The 17,228-nt window shown below is 45.1% G+C and overlaps 1 long non-coding RNA gene across 1 annotated transcript in view; it reads right to left on the minus strand.

Moving 5' to 3' along the window:
- Nucleotides 1-1,890: 1,890 nt before the first annotated feature.
- LOC141098096 (uncharacterized) overlaps nucleotides 1,891-17,228 on the minus strand; it is a 32,198-nt gene continuing 16,860 nt past the window's right edge. Inside the window, exon 2 of the long non-coding RNA XR_012234147.1 lies at nucleotides 1,891-2,206. This is a non-coding gene — a long non-coding RNA (uncharacterized lncRNA). The remainder of the gene's footprint in view (nucleotides 2,207-17,228) is intronic.

Raw genomic sequence — 17,228 nt, forward strand, 5'->3', positions numbered from 1 at the left:
CATACCATATATAAAGTGGAATAATAAACAGGTCAATTTACATATGGAGAGAGGGCCCAAAAAGTCTTATTATTACTTGCCAATGGCATTAAATTACTAAAGTGCCCTTTTTCCTATAATTGACCATATGTAATAAAGTTATACCGCAATAAATATATTGCAAATCGCATAAGTGCCAATGATTTAAGAGAGGTGTACTTACTAAAGGGAAAAAAGGTGATTGCAGCCCGCAGTGCTGACCCCGCGCCCCAAAGCGCGTTTCGCCCGCTTGCTTCTTCCGGGGGCGTGAGTTCTGGCGCTCATAGACTTGCATTGAGCTCTTGTGGCGTAAGTTCTCACTTGCAGCCAGTCAGAAGTTACGGGCACGAGATGGCGCCACAGGAGCGGAGCACCGTCGGTGTAAGAATGTGGTCAGGGGGTTTCCATTTAAAGCGACTCTTCAGCAGTACAAACAAAACGTTGGAGTGGTGCTTTAAGAAGAAAACAGGGTTTGCTTTGTTTACTAGCTACAGTGCCACTTCTGTCAGTTGGCCATGTTGGGTATTACAACTAAATACCAATCAAGTCAATAAAGCTGCAATACGGCAACACAGGTAATGTAGGCCGTGGTAGTTACGTTTTGGGTTACACATTAGGCTGATAGCATTACTCTACTAGAGATCCTATAGAAAGCGCCATCCTCTGCATACTCAGGATTTCCTTTTTCTGTATGGTAGTTTCCAGGAAGAAGAGTAAGAATGGCCATGAGGAAGCGGAAGAGAGAACTGATCGCCCAGTATGAAGAGGAGTGGTAAGTAGATGAGGTTCCATCACTGCAGTCATCACAATCCATACACTTACACCAGAAAGTCCATAGTGCCCATTACACATCACCACTACACATATGTATCCCATGTACAGCTCCAAACTAATGTCAGATCCCCATGAGGAGAACACTCATCAGGATGTGAGTTATGTGTAGCCACAGTACGGCCATGAGCGTGAGGCCTAATACTATAATATCTACCTCTTCTATTACAGCTCACGGTCTGCCGCCCAGGAAGAGGCCAAGAGGAAGAAGACAGAAGATGACATCCCCCAGCCGGAAGAGCGGGCAGCTTTCACCTCACTCCTTGGTAAGACTCATTGCACCTTCCAAGGTTTCCAGACACAAAGTGTTAGATTATATGACATGTATTTCTATATTAATCTATTTTATGTGTATTATGGTGGAGAAACATGTAGGGAAGTGTTCTCCCTCCTCCTCTTATAATCACACCTGGAATGATACAGCAGACAGGAGCGGTCACTATGTGGTGGTGAGCAGTGTCGGGGCTTTGGTGTCTCCTCAATACTGATGGCATGTCTTTAGGACAATTCTTCAGTATCTGATCAGTGGGTGTCAGGCGGCAAATCTCCACCAATCTGACACTGATGAGCGATCCTGAGGATAAGCCATCATTGATGAGGAGCCCTACTACCCCATTAATTTATAATTAATAGCATTAAAAAGGATTTCATTACAAAGTTCACAGTGAAATAATTCTATTTTCCTCATTTTTGTAGAAGAAGAACACATCAGGTGTTTTCTAGCCAGGGACAGCTGTCTTAAGATTTCGGACAAGGTATTATTGTAGTGAAGGATAAGAAATCCTCCAGATCTCAGAAGATCCATCATAGGGAAATAAAGGGCTTATTCTTATGTAATAGAGGCCAGATATGACCAAACCTAGGAATCTCCTGACAGATATGTGCTGCATTATATATCCCGCTAACTCTGCTTCTCCTCCCTCCAGTATCTCCTCGCCATGGTCGTCGCTTACTTCAGGAGAGCAGGACTGCCATCTTCAGAATATGGAGCCTTCTTCTTTCCAGCTCTGTGAGTCTCTTTTATTATTACACATTCACGTCTATAAATAACAATGTTTTATTTTCTTGTAAAACCAAAATCTCTTTTCTGCCACTCGGCTAAATACATGATAATGGCATTTGTTGTTGTTTGTATTTTCTTCTGAAGTGGATTGTAATTTATCTGGTTTCATTTCTCTTCCCTCCAAGGTTTTTAGCCAACCAGTTTGAGCAAGAAGAGGTGCGATATCGACAGGACATCTACCGTTGGGCCCTTGGAAGGAAGTGGAGGATGAAGAAGGACCGACTGCTACAATGCCGCAATGTTCTGCTCACCAGGATGGGATTCCGGGCTTGGGTGGATCGGGACACGTGTGATCTGGTGAGCAATAGAAGCAATAATAATATAAAGCTGATCTGTAAATCAATATCACAATATAAACAGTATGCTTAAGTAAATCCCTTAGACCTGATGAGGCACTTGTACTTACTCTGAAAAGCCACGTCAAAATGGTCGTATAATCCTGATATTAGGCAGAGCATTTTATAAGTGGAGCCAAAGCTGGACTCATGAAATGCTTGTTTTAATATCAAGCAAGAAAACTTTAATAAGTGATTATAAAGTCATTCTGCCATGGATTTTCAGTCATCACACCAGTATCACCAGGTCTAAAATATATGCAAATCGGAATATGATTAATGGTGACATACGCTCTTTACACTCTGATTATAATCACTTATTTTATTCTAGATTATGGCAGAAAACCCTGACCACTGGGCATGGAAGAGAGAGAGGAATATCCACTAACACCTGGAAACCGAGCTGCAGGACCTACAAGGAGAACATGGCTGGAAGGGGAACATGGCTGACTGTCCTAGAAGAACAGCTAGAAGCCGTGACGGATGAAGAACTGGAGAAAGTAGAGAAGTATGCTGGTATGGTGTACAGGGGATATAGACTAGATTCCTTGATAGGGCGTTGATCCAGGGAACTAGTCTGATTGCCGTATGTGGAGTCAGGAAGGAATTTTTTTCCCAAATGTGGAACTGTTTGCCGCATGCGGGTTTTTTTTGCCTTCCTCTGGATCAACATGGTAGGCTATAGGTTGAACTAGATGGACTTAAAGTCTCCCTTAAATACTATGTTACTATGCTACTATGCTGAATAGTCACACACAGAAAAAGCCCACCCCACTGTACATAGGCAACATACAGACACCCCGTATACTGTACTCATAGGCACACTATATACTTTACACATAAATGTTATTTTTTCACACGTATATTTTATAGTGGTGACCTCCCTTACTATGCCCAGAGGAAGGGCAGTAGTACAGCAGCCATGGTTTCCCTACAGGTTTCCACCACTGGAGTTTTTTCCTGTCCTGAGTGTTGCTGTATGCTCTTTGTGAGTGATGGAAGGTAACCAGCATATAATAAATAATAATAATAATATAGTTTAATATAATAAATATATAATATAATAATTATATAATATAAATATAATATGTTAAATATATAATATATTAATACATATAAATATATATAATATATAAATATAATATAATATAATAAATATATAATATAAATATAATATGTTAAATATATAATATATTAATATATACTAAATAAATATATAGTATAATAAATATAAAATATAAATATAATGTTAAATATATAATACATTAATATATATATAATATAATAAATATATAATATATAAATATAATATAATATAATATAATAAATAATATATAATAAAGCATATATATTAAACTTCCCACTATTTAAACTTTCCATGATGTGTCTGAGTCTTTATTTTATACTTTTATGCGTGGACAGGACCACCATCAGAGCATTACTGTCCTCACTGTTGTGAGGGACCCAGTGAGCAGAAGCACAAGAGGGGGAGCCCAGACTCAGTCTGAGGCCCCCTCTTGTGCTTTTGCTCATTTCCGTGCAATCTTGCTCTGGCTCTTCCAGGCATGATTTCATCACGAAGATTTAGCCTTCGTAAGACAGAGTACAAGACAGAGTGCAACAGCGCCTAAGCATTCACCCTCTGCTCCTCAGACTTTCTATCTGCACAGTGACTGCCTCTAGGCAGAAGATGATGACGGTGGTAGTAGATGGAGCATTTAACACAGTCATGAAGATGCCGTAACAACTTTAAACCGAATTCTTTTTATCGACATCACCCACTGTAAAATGTGGCCTGTTTTTTAAACAAAAGCAACAGAGTGCCGTATATAACTGGAGTAACCGACAGGAAAACATTGGAATACCGGCCTAAAATCCCAAATTTTAATTACACGGACGTATGACACGTGTCACAGATATACCACACTGTAAAATATATATATATATATATATATATTTTTTTTTTTTTTTATTGGATAGAAAAGAGTGCTGGATATAAAGAGAGTGACAGACTGACAAAAAAAGGGAATTTAGGTCAAAAATGCCTCAATTTTTGAGACACGGATGTATGAGGCGTGTCACAGATATACCCCACTGTAAAATGTGAGCTGTTTTTTAAAATAATGCAACATAGTGCTGTATCTAAGCCCAGTGACACCCCAGACAAAAAAAGAAAACAGCCATAAACTGACCAAACACAGATATGAGTGTTAGGCGTCGGATTCCGGACACTGCACAGCAGGAATCCAGAGCCAGACATCCAGCAGTCTCCCATTCTCCTCCGACCACTACAGGTGCTGCTCAGCAATCACGGCGAGCCAGGCGTGCTACTCAGACTTGCTCTGACAGCCTGGATGTTGTTGTCACCTCGGGTGCAGCAATGGTAGCGCATCCTGTTCTGCAGGGAACCGCTCCAGAGGCTAAGTCCTCATACCATACTACTGGGCATGCCCGCAAGGTGACCTCGCACTGGAGAGCAGGGGTCACATGCTCAGGTCCTGCGTCGGATGTGATTGGTCCTTTCCAGGGTACTGGAAGGTTCCGGAAGTGCATGGCTATAAAAAGCCCGCATGGCGGCTCAGCCATGCGCCAGTGTAGCATATTATGCTGTGTGTGTATGGTGATGGATGCATGGACTGGTGACTGACTTATTATGAAACCCCTTCCCTTGGATAATACGATTGGTGACTGTGTGTTGGGTTAGTCAGCTCCAGGTTGTGGCAAGCTACATGCCATTGTGCGATCCACGCCTACACTAGCGTCCGTCGGTGCCCGTTTCTCAGAGCGACTCTGTGTCTGAACAGAGCCACTCCTAGCGTTCGGGTGACGTTAACCCGTGCGCACTACGGCACCTTCTGGTGCATCTGCCATTGTCCAGCAGCGGTCTAGTCACCTACCACACGGTGGACCCCGGGTGGCGAATGCACCTCCTATTATTTATATTTGGTGCGTTCCGCCGTCCCTAACATTACACTAGCGCCAGGGTCTGGCTGGCAATGGCAGACATGCAGCAGTTGCAGCTCTATATTCGGCAGCTGGAGAGCAGGTTGGCGGCTATTGAGAGCGCCAACTCAGCAGCGAATACTGCGCTAGCTGCTGCCCAGACAGTCGCCGCCGCTCTTTTGCCCATGCCGACACTTTCTCGCCTCCCGCTTCCCGACAAATTTTCGGGTGACAGCGCCACCTGTAGGGGATTCGTCAGTCAGTGCTCAATTCAGCTTGAGTTACTGGCTGCACGGTTTCCTACAGAGCGGGCTAAGGTGGGGTTTATTGTGTCACTTTTGTCTGGCAGAGCATTACAGTGGGCCACACCATTGTGGGAACGTGATGATCCCGTGGTTCAGGGTGCTGCGCAGTTCCTCGCGGCCATGAAGCAGGTCTTTTTGGGACCACGGATCACGCACGACACCTCTTTACAATTACTCTCCCTAACACAGGGGTCACTCTCGGTCAGCCATTATGCCGTCTGGTTCCGGACATTGGCTTCCGAGTTAGAGTGGCCGGACAAAGCCTTAGTCCCGGTGTTTTGGAGAGGGTTGGCTGAGCACGTTAAAGACGCTCTAGCTACCAGAGAGGTTCCCACAAGTCTGGAGGATTTGATTGCCGTTTCCACCCGCATTGACCTCCGGTTTACGGAGCGCAGGCTGGAATGGGCACAATCCAGACGTAGGGTTAACTTGGCTCCCACATTCACCGAACCACTAATATACCCCGCACAGGAGCTTTCACCCTCTGAACCTGTGGAGGTGTCTCGCACCGGCTCTAAGCCACGGCCGATGCGAAGCTCTGCACGTTGCTATCAGTGCCGACAGTTTGGTCACCCGGCTAGCACGTGTCCTCTGCGGGCAAAAAGGCGTCTACGCCCAGTGGCCGTAGGTAGTGGGCAGTCCAATATGAAACCCTTCTCACCCAAACCGGTATTCCGGGGCATCTTAGACAGTGGTTCCTCCACCTGGGAGGCAGAGGTTACCGTGGACTCTGGGGCTGAGGGGAACTTTATGTCTTCTACCTTCGCCCAGAAACACGCCATTCCCCTGGTATTATTACCTTAGCCTCTGACCATCAGGGTGGTTAACGGAGCACCGTTACCCTCTCAGGTGACCCATCAGACAGCTCCACTAGGGCTCACTATCTCACCCTCTCATCATGAGACTCTGTCCCTGCTAATCCTGCCAGACGGCATCGATCAGGTGCTGCTCGGGGTTCCCTGGCTTCGGTGCCACTCTCCTCATATCAAGTGGGCGACAGGGAAGATACTGGCCTGGAGCAAGGACTGCGAGGGGAGATGTCTGAGGGGCAGTCTTCAGGTGGCTTCCACTGAAGTGCCTGCGGATCTCTCCGCACTACCTAAACCCTACCACCAATACGCGGACGTCTTCTCCAAAAAATCTGCAGAGACGCTCCCGCCGCACCGTCCTTACGACTGCCCGATAGACCTCATGCCAGGCACAGAACCTCCTAGAGGCTGTGTGTATCCACTATCTCTCCCTGAGACTGAAGCTATGTCACAATACATCCGGGAGAACCTGGCTAGAGGCTTTATCAGAAAGTCGGTGTCACCGGCTGGTGCAGGGTTCTTCTTCGTTCAGAAGAAGAGCGGAGAGTTACGCCCCTGCATTGACTACAGAGGTCTCAATGCGATCACGGTTAAAAACAAATACCCTCTACCGTTGATCTCTGAGTTGTTTGACAGGTTGCGAGGGGCCCAGATCTTTACTAAGTTGGATCTGCGAGGGGCATACAACCTGATCCGCATTCGCGAAGGAGACGAATGGAAGACAGCTTTTAATACCAGGGATGGCCATTACGAATATCTGGTTTGCCTTTTGGCCTTTGTAATGCGCCAGCTATCTTCCAGGATTTTGTCAACGACGTCTTCCGCGACATGCTTTCTACCTCGGTGGTGGTATATCTGGATGATATACTCATCTTTTCGCCAGATTTGACTACCCACCGGAGGGACGTCTGCAGGGTCTTCGACCGTCTGTGGGTGAATTCCCTCTTTGCCAAGCTGGAGAAGTGCCAGTTTGAGCAGGATTCCTTGCCGTTCCTGGGCTATATCATCTCGGCCCAGGGGCTGGCCATGGATCCTGCCAAACTGCAAGCGGTAATGGACTGGCAAGAACCTCATTCACTCAAAGCGGTGCAGCGCTTTCTGGGGTTCGTGAACTATTACCGCCAGTTTATACCACACTTTTCCACCCTGGTAGCTCCTTTGGTTGCTCTCACCAAAAAAGGAGCTAACCCCAACGCTTGGTCTGAACAGGTCTCCAAGGCCTTCTCGGCTATAAAGTCTCATTTTGCTGGCGCTCCCATCCTACATCGTCCCGATGTGAACAAGCCATTTATACTAGAGGTAGATGCCTCCTCTGTCGGTGCAGGAGCAGTTCTTTTCCAAAAGGACGCTCAAGGTCGGAAGCATCCCTGCTTCTTCTTCTCAAAGACCTTCTCACCGGCAGAGAAGAATTACTCCATCGGTGACAGGGAGCTGCTAGCCATGAAGTTGGCCTTTTCAGAATGGAGACATCTTCTGGAGGGGGCTCGGTTGCCCTTCCAGGTATATACGGACCATAAAAATCTGGTCTATTTACAGACTGCCCAGCGCCTGAACTCCCGTCAGGCTAGGTGGTCGCTCTTCTTTTCCCGCTTCCGCTTCACCCTGCACTACCTTTCTGGAGAGAAGAACGTCCATGCGGATGCTCTCTCACGCTCGGTGGTCTCGGCGGAAGAAGGAGAGGCTGAGCCTCGGTTAATTCTCCCGCCGGAGAGTTTTACGACCGTGGCTCCAGTCGCTCTCGAGTCAGTGCCACCAGGCAAGACCTTGGTGCCTCCTCAGCTACGGCCGGAGGTCCTCACCTGGGCACATGCCTCCAGGGTGGGTGGTCATTTTGGCAATAAACGGACCACCGAACTCCTGGCAAGGTCATATTGGTGGCCACATATGGCTCGATATGTCAAGGAATACGTGCAAGCATGCGTCTCGTGTGCTCGAAACAGACCCTCTAGACAGAGGCCGGCGGGGCTGTTGTATCCCCTGCCAGTGGCGGATAGACCGTGGGAGATGGTTGGCATGGATTTCATAGTTGGCCTGCCCAAGTCTGGTGGCAGTACGGTCATCTGGGTGGTCAACGACCATTTTTCCAAAATGGTGCACCTGGTGCCACTCGCACGCCTGCCTTCCGCTCGAGGTCTGGCCACTTTGTTTACTAAGCACGTATTCCGTTTGCATGGCATGCCGGACAAAATCGTGAGTGACCGAGGTCCCCAGTTTGCGTCTCGGTTTTGGAGGGAGCTCTGCAGCCTACTCAGCATCGAGCTAAATCTGTCCTCCGCCTACCATCCCGAGACGAATGGCTTGGTCGAGAGAGCCAATCAGACCTTGGTCACCTATCTACGGCATTTTGTCTCTGCCAGGCAGGATGACTGGGCATCCTTGCTACCTTGGGCTGAATTTGCCCTAAACAATGCGGTGGCTGATTCCACTGGACAGACGCCCTTCCTCTTAAACTACGGCCAACATCCACGCGTCCCTGTCCCGATGCCAGTGTCCTCCACTGACTCCAGGGTGTCAGACTGGGCAGTGGAGGCCCGGGACATCTGGGATCGCACTCAGGATGCTATCCGTGCCTCTAAGGAGAGGATGAGAGCGTCCGCTGACACGCATCGGCGACCCGCTCCAAGCTTCTCCCCTGGCGACATGGTGTGGCTCTCCACCCGAAACATCAAACTACGGGTCGAGTCCCCTAAGTTCGCGCCGCGATATTTATTGGACCTTTCAAGGTCCTTGAGCGAATTAGCTCGGTGGTCTACCGCCTGGCTCTTCCTCCACATTAAGCCATTTCGGACGTGTTTCATGTGTCCCTCCTCAAACCAGTTCACATGGTCCGGTTTTCTGAGTCATCGGCCGGGTCGTCAGACTTATCGTCTGATGAGTTTGAGGTTAATGCCATCGTAGGGCGCAGGTTTGTCCGTGGCAAAAAATTTATTTAGTGGATTGGAAGGGTCATGGGCCTGAGGCTCGAACCTGGGAGCCGGTGGAGAATATCCATGCACCACTCCTGATCACGGCTTTTGAGCACAGTGAAGCGGGGGGTAATGTTAGGCGTCAGATTCCAGACACTGCACAGCAGGAATCCAGAGCCAGACATCCAGCAGTCTCCCATTCTCCTCCGACCACTCCGGGTGCTGCTCAGCAATCACGGCGAGCCAGGCATGCTACTCAGACTTGCTCTGACAGCCTGGATGTTGCTGCCACCTCTGGTGCAGCAATGGTAGCGCATCCTGTTCTGCAGGGAACCGCTCCAGAGCCTAAGTCCTCATGCCGTGCTACTGGGCATGCCCGCAAGGTGACCTCTCACTGGAGAGCAGGGGTCACATGCTCAGGTCCTGCATCGGATCTGATTGGTCCTTTCCAGGGCACTGGAAGGTTCCGGAAGCGCATGGCTATAAAAAGCCTGCATGGCGGCTCGGCCATGCGCTAGTGTAGCATATTATGCTGTGTGTGTATGGTGATGGATGCATGGGCTGGTGACTGACTTATTATGAAACCACTTCCCTTGGATAACACGATTGGTGACTGTGTGTTGGGTTAGTCAGCTCCAGGTTGTGGCAAGCTACATGCCATTGTGCGATCCATGCCTACACTAGCGTCCGTCGGTGCGACGCCACACGCCGGCTCCTGTGACGTTAACAGGGCCAGCGCCTTTGCATATATTTTTGCCAAGCGACTCTGTGTCTGAACAGAGCCACTCCTAGCGTTCGGGTGACGTTAACCCGTGCGCACTACGGCACCTTCTGGTGCATCTGCAATTGTCCAGCAGCGGTCTAGTCACCTACCGCACGGTAGACCTCGGGCGGCGAACGCACCTCCTATTATTTATATTTGGTGCATTCCGCCGTCCCTAACAATGAGCTGGCACGAAGATACCACACCGAAAAATGTGTGGCCTGTTTTTTTAAAATTTTTTGGTTAATTAGTGCTGTATATAAGTACAGTGACGGACAGCAAAAAAAAAAATGAATTTAGAGCTAAAAAGACCAAAATTTTTAGCAGACGGATGGATGAGGCATGTCACAGATGTACCACACTGTAAAATATGTGGCCTGTCTGTATTTTTTGGAGTGTTCAGAAAAATAGTGTCAAGAAATTGTGTAGAAATGTTGCTGAAAGACCCGGTCTGCAGGGCGCAAAGGACAGGATTCTATTGATGCAAAAAATTCTTCATTTATTAAAGAACAATAGTTATATAAAAGAGTCCACAGCGCATTTCAATGGAGTATATCCGTCTTCCTCAGGTGGCATCTGAGGAAGACGGATATACTCCCTTTTGAAACGTGTTGTGGACCCTTTTATATAACTATTGTTCTTTAATAAATGAAGAATTTTTTGCATCAATAGAATCCTGTCCTTTGCGCCCTGCAGACCGGGTCTTTCAGCAACATTCCTACAATTGTTCCTCTTTTGAGGCACCCGGCTGGAGCAGCATCGGGCCCCCATCTGTTTACTTACACCCACGCCTAGCTGGCGCTCCCACAGACGTCTCATCTGATGTTCTTGAAAGAAATTGTGGAAGACACTCAAAAAAAACCTATTCAACCGTACCACATAAAAAATAAATATTTCTGTGCAAACTCAAAAGGGATGTTTGGGACCCCTTTGAAATTGCTGGATTTTCTCGCCGTGCTAGGAAAAGGATCTGGCTGTATTGTGCACTGTCAAAAAACAAATGGGGAAAAAAAAGGTTTCTGGATTGCTTTGCAATAAAAAATGCTCTATTAGCCCTGGCCCAGCAAATTTTCAAAGCCAATTACACCAGTGGCTAGGTATATAGGGCCAATATAACCCATAGGTAGCAGCAGCAGCACTAGAACACAGAACCCTCTTGATATATGCAATGATATGTATATACACACATACAGTGCCTGCAGGCCTTGCACTGATGTGTATACAGCAACGTGCACTACCCTGCCTGCCTAACACTGCAACCTATATACTCCGGAATTAGTCCTTAGAAGGACTGTTGGTTTAGCTGGATTTGAGTTGTTTAGGATGGTAGACCCCACTCTCACTAATAAATCCCCAATTCTGACCCTGTCTCAGCAGCAGCTCTCCCTACACTATCTCAATCCAGAGCTGAATGCGGTGAGCAGGGCGTCGTCCAGTCTCTAATACCCCTGATGATACTGTACGGCCAGCCAATCACTGTACGACCACAACAAAGATAGCTGCGGCGTTTCATTGCCTGGCAGACAATCCCTGCATCGTGATTGGCTCTCTAAAGTCCGCCACAAAAGCTGGATGGAGACCCGAGTTCCCACCGAGTAATCCCGGAAATGCTCAGTGCTCGCCGAGTACACTGAGTACAGTGATACTCAGGCGAGTACCGAGTAGTGGCGAACACGTCGCTCATCACTATTCTGGACCATAGACTTGGCCGAAGGGCCCCCTTCCAACAAGATAATGACCCTAAGCACACAGCTAACATAACAAAGTAGTGACTTCAGAACAACTCTTGACTGGCCCAGCCAGAACCCTGGCCTAAACCCAATTGAGCATCTCTGGAGAGACCTGAAAATGCCTGTCCACCAACGCTCACCATCCAACCTGACAGAACTGGAGAGGATCTGCAAGAAAGAATGGCAGAGGATCCTCAAATCCAGGTGTGAAAAACATCATTCCCAAGAAGACTCATGGCTGTACTAGCTCAAAAGGGTGCTTCTACTCAATACTGAGCAAAGGGTCTGAATACTTATGACCATGTGATATTTCAGTTTTTCTTTTTGATAAATTTGTAAAAATTCCAACATTTCTGTCTTTTTTTCAGTCAAGATGGGGTGCAGCGTGTACATTAATGAGAAAAAAAATAACTTTTTTGAATTTACCAAATGGCTGAAATGAAACAAAGAGTGAAAAACTTAAAGGGGTCTGAATACTTTCCTTACACACTGTATATCTACCTATTCTTTGTCTGTTTACTGTATGTAATCCATCAATCATATTGTCAGCTCCTGCTGTGATTTCACACTACGTGGCTGCTGAATTTACAGCTTTTATTCTATCTATCTATCTATCTATCTATCTATCTATCTATCTATCTATCTATTTTCTACTTTAAATTACTTTATTGTCAGCACAATTATTTTCCTGCGCTGTTACCGACTTTTCCCGATTTTAAGAGAAATGCTCGAGTTACCGATCACCAATCCGAATCTACCATATTCGTGCTGAATTTATGTTTGTTGATCGTTTTCCAAACATATTCTCTCATCTCTAATGTGGATATTGTGTCAATGAGATGCGATTTTAATCTATATTCCACTTTTATATACAGTAGTGCTTTATAATTGAGGAGATAAAAAATAAGTGAAATGACGAGCCACAGAAACAAATTACCAAATAATGAGACAAAAGAGCGTGGTACATCCAGTAGGTGCATGGTTCAGTTCTAAACGACCAAAGGAGTATCCACTTGTGGAGACAAGAGGATTCTATATAACACTAAATTATCTTATCACAAGCTATTGAGCCAATATGGATATAAACTGTGCAGTGATATAACAATGGCCGCCACTTCAGGGAAGGTTGGACTGGAGATATTTGTAATAAGGTCAGGACTGTGTAAGGTGGTCCATAGATAATAGGTAGATGACACCAGTGACCTAGTGTGGGCTGCTAGCCCATGGGGCTAGGCAAGTATTCTGCACCCCAACCTGTCTCGTATCCCTTCCACGAATCCAACATTTGAAACCCTTAGTCCCTATGAACACGGGTTGTATTTTAAGAAAATATTGATTTATTAAAGTAAGGCCATGTTCCCATTTCTGTATATTCCATTTACCTGTCACATTTAGAGAGAGAAACGGAATTCAAGTCTACATTTTCATCACTTGTGCAAAGGCCCCATTGATTATGTTCTACATATTTTCAAAATCAAAACTTGTCAGGTTCAGTGATGAGATGAGCCATTTCTTAATAATTTTGACTTCCTGAATCAAAATCTGACTATGAAAATTTTTAGTTGGCTTTTTTTCTGCATCAAAGAATCTTCCTGTTACTGCTACATATCATTAATGCACAAAACTTTAATTACTTTGAAACATTATTATTTTTGCAAATATAAAGATTGTTATGCCACTTTTGTGTTATTTATTCTGCGGAAACTCGGCAACATTTCACATTACTAAAACCTGTCTAAACCCTGCTGCGAATTCTAAGCAGTTACAGAAATTGCACTACAAATTTAGTCTTCATTTAGTGACAATTTTTTCCTTGTCTCTTGTACTCCTGCAGCAAATCATCTCTTACTATCGTCCAACAGTAATCTGCAAGCATAGATGGATTTCATTTTCCTTGATAGCTTTCCTCCATAGCTGCGATATCTTGGTGAAATCTGTTACTGTGCTCATCACTCACTGCTTGGTGGAAAAAGTCTAGGTGGTTAAGTAAGAAAATAATCTTTAAGGACATGTTACAGCCAAGATCCTTATGTGTTTTCTACCAATTGTTCACAGTTATCTGTTCTTGTATTTCCCCAAAAATTAGTTACCACTAATCAGGGCCGGACTGGGACTGAAAATCATCCCTGGCACACAAACCAAAGCAGCCCACATGCAAATCGCTATTCTTACATAGTAAATAAATGTATCTTCCATGCAACCTTCTCTGTACAGCTTGTAGGTGAGAACAGTAAGGGAGTGCAATAGGTGAAAAATGACTTTTTCTTTAAAAGTTGGGAGATACAGCATTCTGTGACTGCTCCTATGCCCCGTGACCCCGCCGGCAATTTTTAGTTTTGGAAGGGGGAATCATAATTAAAACATCTTCAATGCCTTCCCTAGGTGCAGGAGGACCTAACGTCACTACATATTATTTATACACAAAAAACAAATCTGAACTGAGAAAAGTAAGTTAATGTGTATGCACAATGTAAGTGCATATTAACACATGACCATTAACCAGAGAAAACAGAAAGCAAAAAACACAAATATCCTGAACTAAAAAGTAAAAAATATACTGCAAATAATGCATAAAGGTAATAATAATAATAAGGGTATTTAGTAAACATAATTTTGATCAAAATAATGTACAAGCCATCCCGCCACGTCACGGCAACCTTTGTGGGACAGTCCTAAGCTGTTACTAGTGGTTCAGCCGCTCGACCCTTATTCACATTCACGCCACTTGGCAAGTGAAAAGGTTTTAAATACTAGAGTAGGGACTGTCCCACAAGGGTTGCCGTGACGTGGCGGGATGGCTTGTACATTATTTTGATCAAAATTATGTTTACTAAATACCCTTATTATTATTATTACCTTTATGCATTATTTGCAGTTTATTTTTTACTTTTTATTTGTGTTTTTTGCTTTTTGTTTTCTCTGGTTAATGGTCATGTGTTAATATGCACTTACATTGTGCATACACATTAACTTACTTTTCTCAGTTCAGATTTGTTTTTTATTCATTTCATTGTGCATTCAGTGCATATAGGGGTGTGACCGCCCTCTTTCTGAGCTGGGAAAACCATCCAGTCTGGCCTAAACTGTTACTAGTGGTTCAGCTGCTCGACCCTTATTCACATTCACGCCACTTGGTAAGTGAAAAGGTTTTAAATACTAGAGTAGGGACTGTCCCACAAGGGTTGCCGTGACGTGGCGGGATGGCTTGTACATTATTTTGATCAAAATTATGTTTACTAAATACCCTTATTATTATTATTACCTTTATGCATTATTTGCAGTATATTTTTTACTTTTTAGTTCAGGATATTTGTGTTTTTTTGCTTTATATTATTTATACACTCAGCCAGGTACGTTCTGGGGCTGAAATTCAGCCCTGGCAATTGAAATCACACAGGCCCATTCTGCCCCCATCCCCCAGCACCGGTTGGAATATGTTACCCTGGATGCAGGAAAGCAAGTTTTACTACAAGCCCAATATTTCTAATGATAAGTAAGTGATGAAGTCAGCTGCTATGTGGTTCGTAACAACTCTTAACAGTATGGGTGTCTTGAGAACACCGATTCTGTTAACAACATAGCAGACAAGCGTCCCATGACCAGACAGGCACATCTGGCTTTTGCCAGAATTGCCAGATGGCCAGTCCGGCCCTGGGCATCAGCACTCAGCCATGATAACCAAGGAAGGTAAGTACGGTAATAATGGAAGGGCACAGCTCTGCCAATGTTTGACTGAACTCAGAATTGAATGTATTTTTTTTTGTTCCTTACATACACTTTTTGTTAACATTTTCACATTGTCCCAGTCATATGGTGCCGTGTCCTCACCAATATAATCACATTAATGGGGAGGTCACCACTTTTGTTACAGGATCAGCATTTGCTGTCTAGCGGGATTAGTTTCAATTTAGAGTTGAGCGAAACGGGTCAGTCAAATTCATAAGTCTCCGACTTTCGCTGAAGTCGGGTTTCATGAAACGAAACCCGACCATAGCGTGAGGTCGGCCATGAGGTCGGCGACCAGAGCACCAAAGTCGCGTTTCAAATGATGCTTCCAGCGCCCTTTTTTAGCCAATGATGGAGGACGCACACTGTGGGCAACGCGATGACATGGGCATCGGTCACCACCACCTTTGAGAAGGGCATGCAAGTGATTGGCTGGCTTTGTGTGGCGTCACAGGGGCTATAAAAGGGCGTGCACACCGACCGCCATCTTACTTCTGCCGATATTAGCATTAGGGAGAGGTTGCTGCTGTTGATTCTGAATAAGGGAGAGTTTTAGGCAGGGAAGAAGAACAAAAAAACTGCTTCTGCTGTTGGCGATTTCCACTTACAACACAACAGTTTGTGTGCAGTGACAGGGGAGGCTCTATTTTTTGTGCATCAGCTCTGTTGGTTATTAGGCTGCCTAATAAGGCTTACAAAACCTACAAAAGACAAAATGAAAAAAAACCTTGCTATAATAAAATAAGTAAAAAGCAAAAGTGCATTTAAATCATACAGAGTTCTTAGTAACACTGTATTTGATCAAGCATAGCATAAAAGCCATCCCACCATCGACAAGGTGACTCTGTGGTCGGGACGGTCCTACACTGTCTAGTATTAGTATCCTTATCATGTGTCAAAGTTGACGTCTGTGTGAATAAGGACAGACAAGGACCGGGTCACAACCAGTAGACACCAGTCAGGGGAAGCTTCTAAATACAATTTCCAGCTCAGGAGAGTGAGGCCACACCCCAGCTTGCACAGAATGCAAAAATACAAAGAAAAAACACAAAAATTGAGCTTGGTTTGAGTTGGTACACATGCAGCATATAAATGCATGTTCACATGGCCAAAAAGCATACAAAACCTACAAAAGACAAAATGAAAAAACCCTGCTATAATAAAATAAGTAAAAAGCAAAAGTGCATTTAAATCATACAGAGTTCTTAATAATGCTGTATTTGATCAAGCATGGCATAAAAGCCGTCCCACCATCGACAAGGTGACTCTGTGGTCAGGCCGGTCCTACACTGTCTAGTATTAATAACCTTATCATGTGTCAAAGTTGACATCTGTGTGAATAAGGGCAGGCAAGGACCGGGTCACAACCAGTGGACACCAGTCAGGGGATGCTTCTAAATACAATTTCCAGCTCAGGAGAGGGTTATTAATATGTTATTAATACTAGACAATGTAGGACCGCCCTACAATGTGGTAATGGTGGGAAACCGCTAAGAAATGTGTGCTACTGTGAGAAGTCAGTGGTTTATGTGCTATAATTAAGGAAAACACCATTTCTAAGCCTCCAGGTTTACTGCTTGTCCGGGGGCGGTGCGCTACTGAATGATTAACAGTTTGGACTAGCGGCATGGCTGCACAGCTAATCTGAACGTTAATCTCTCAGATGCTGCAAACAGAAGCAGCTTAGATTCTGCAGGAACAGAGGAACACAAAGTCAGCGATGCTAGCTGCTTCCAGCCAGCTTTGGAGCAGCGCTTACAATCCTTACAGCAAAGAGCTTGTAGTCACTATGCTCCTTG

Source organism: Dendrobates tinctorius, unplaced genomic scaffold (assembly GCF_039654945.1).
Source record: "Dendrobates tinctorius isolate UK_male_01 unplaced genomic scaffold, ASM3965494v1 ptg000086l, whole genome shotgun sequence".
Classification (NCBI taxonomy): domain Eukaryota; kingdom Metazoa; phylum Chordata; class Amphibia; order Anura; family Dendrobatidae; genus Dendrobates; species Dendrobates tinctorius.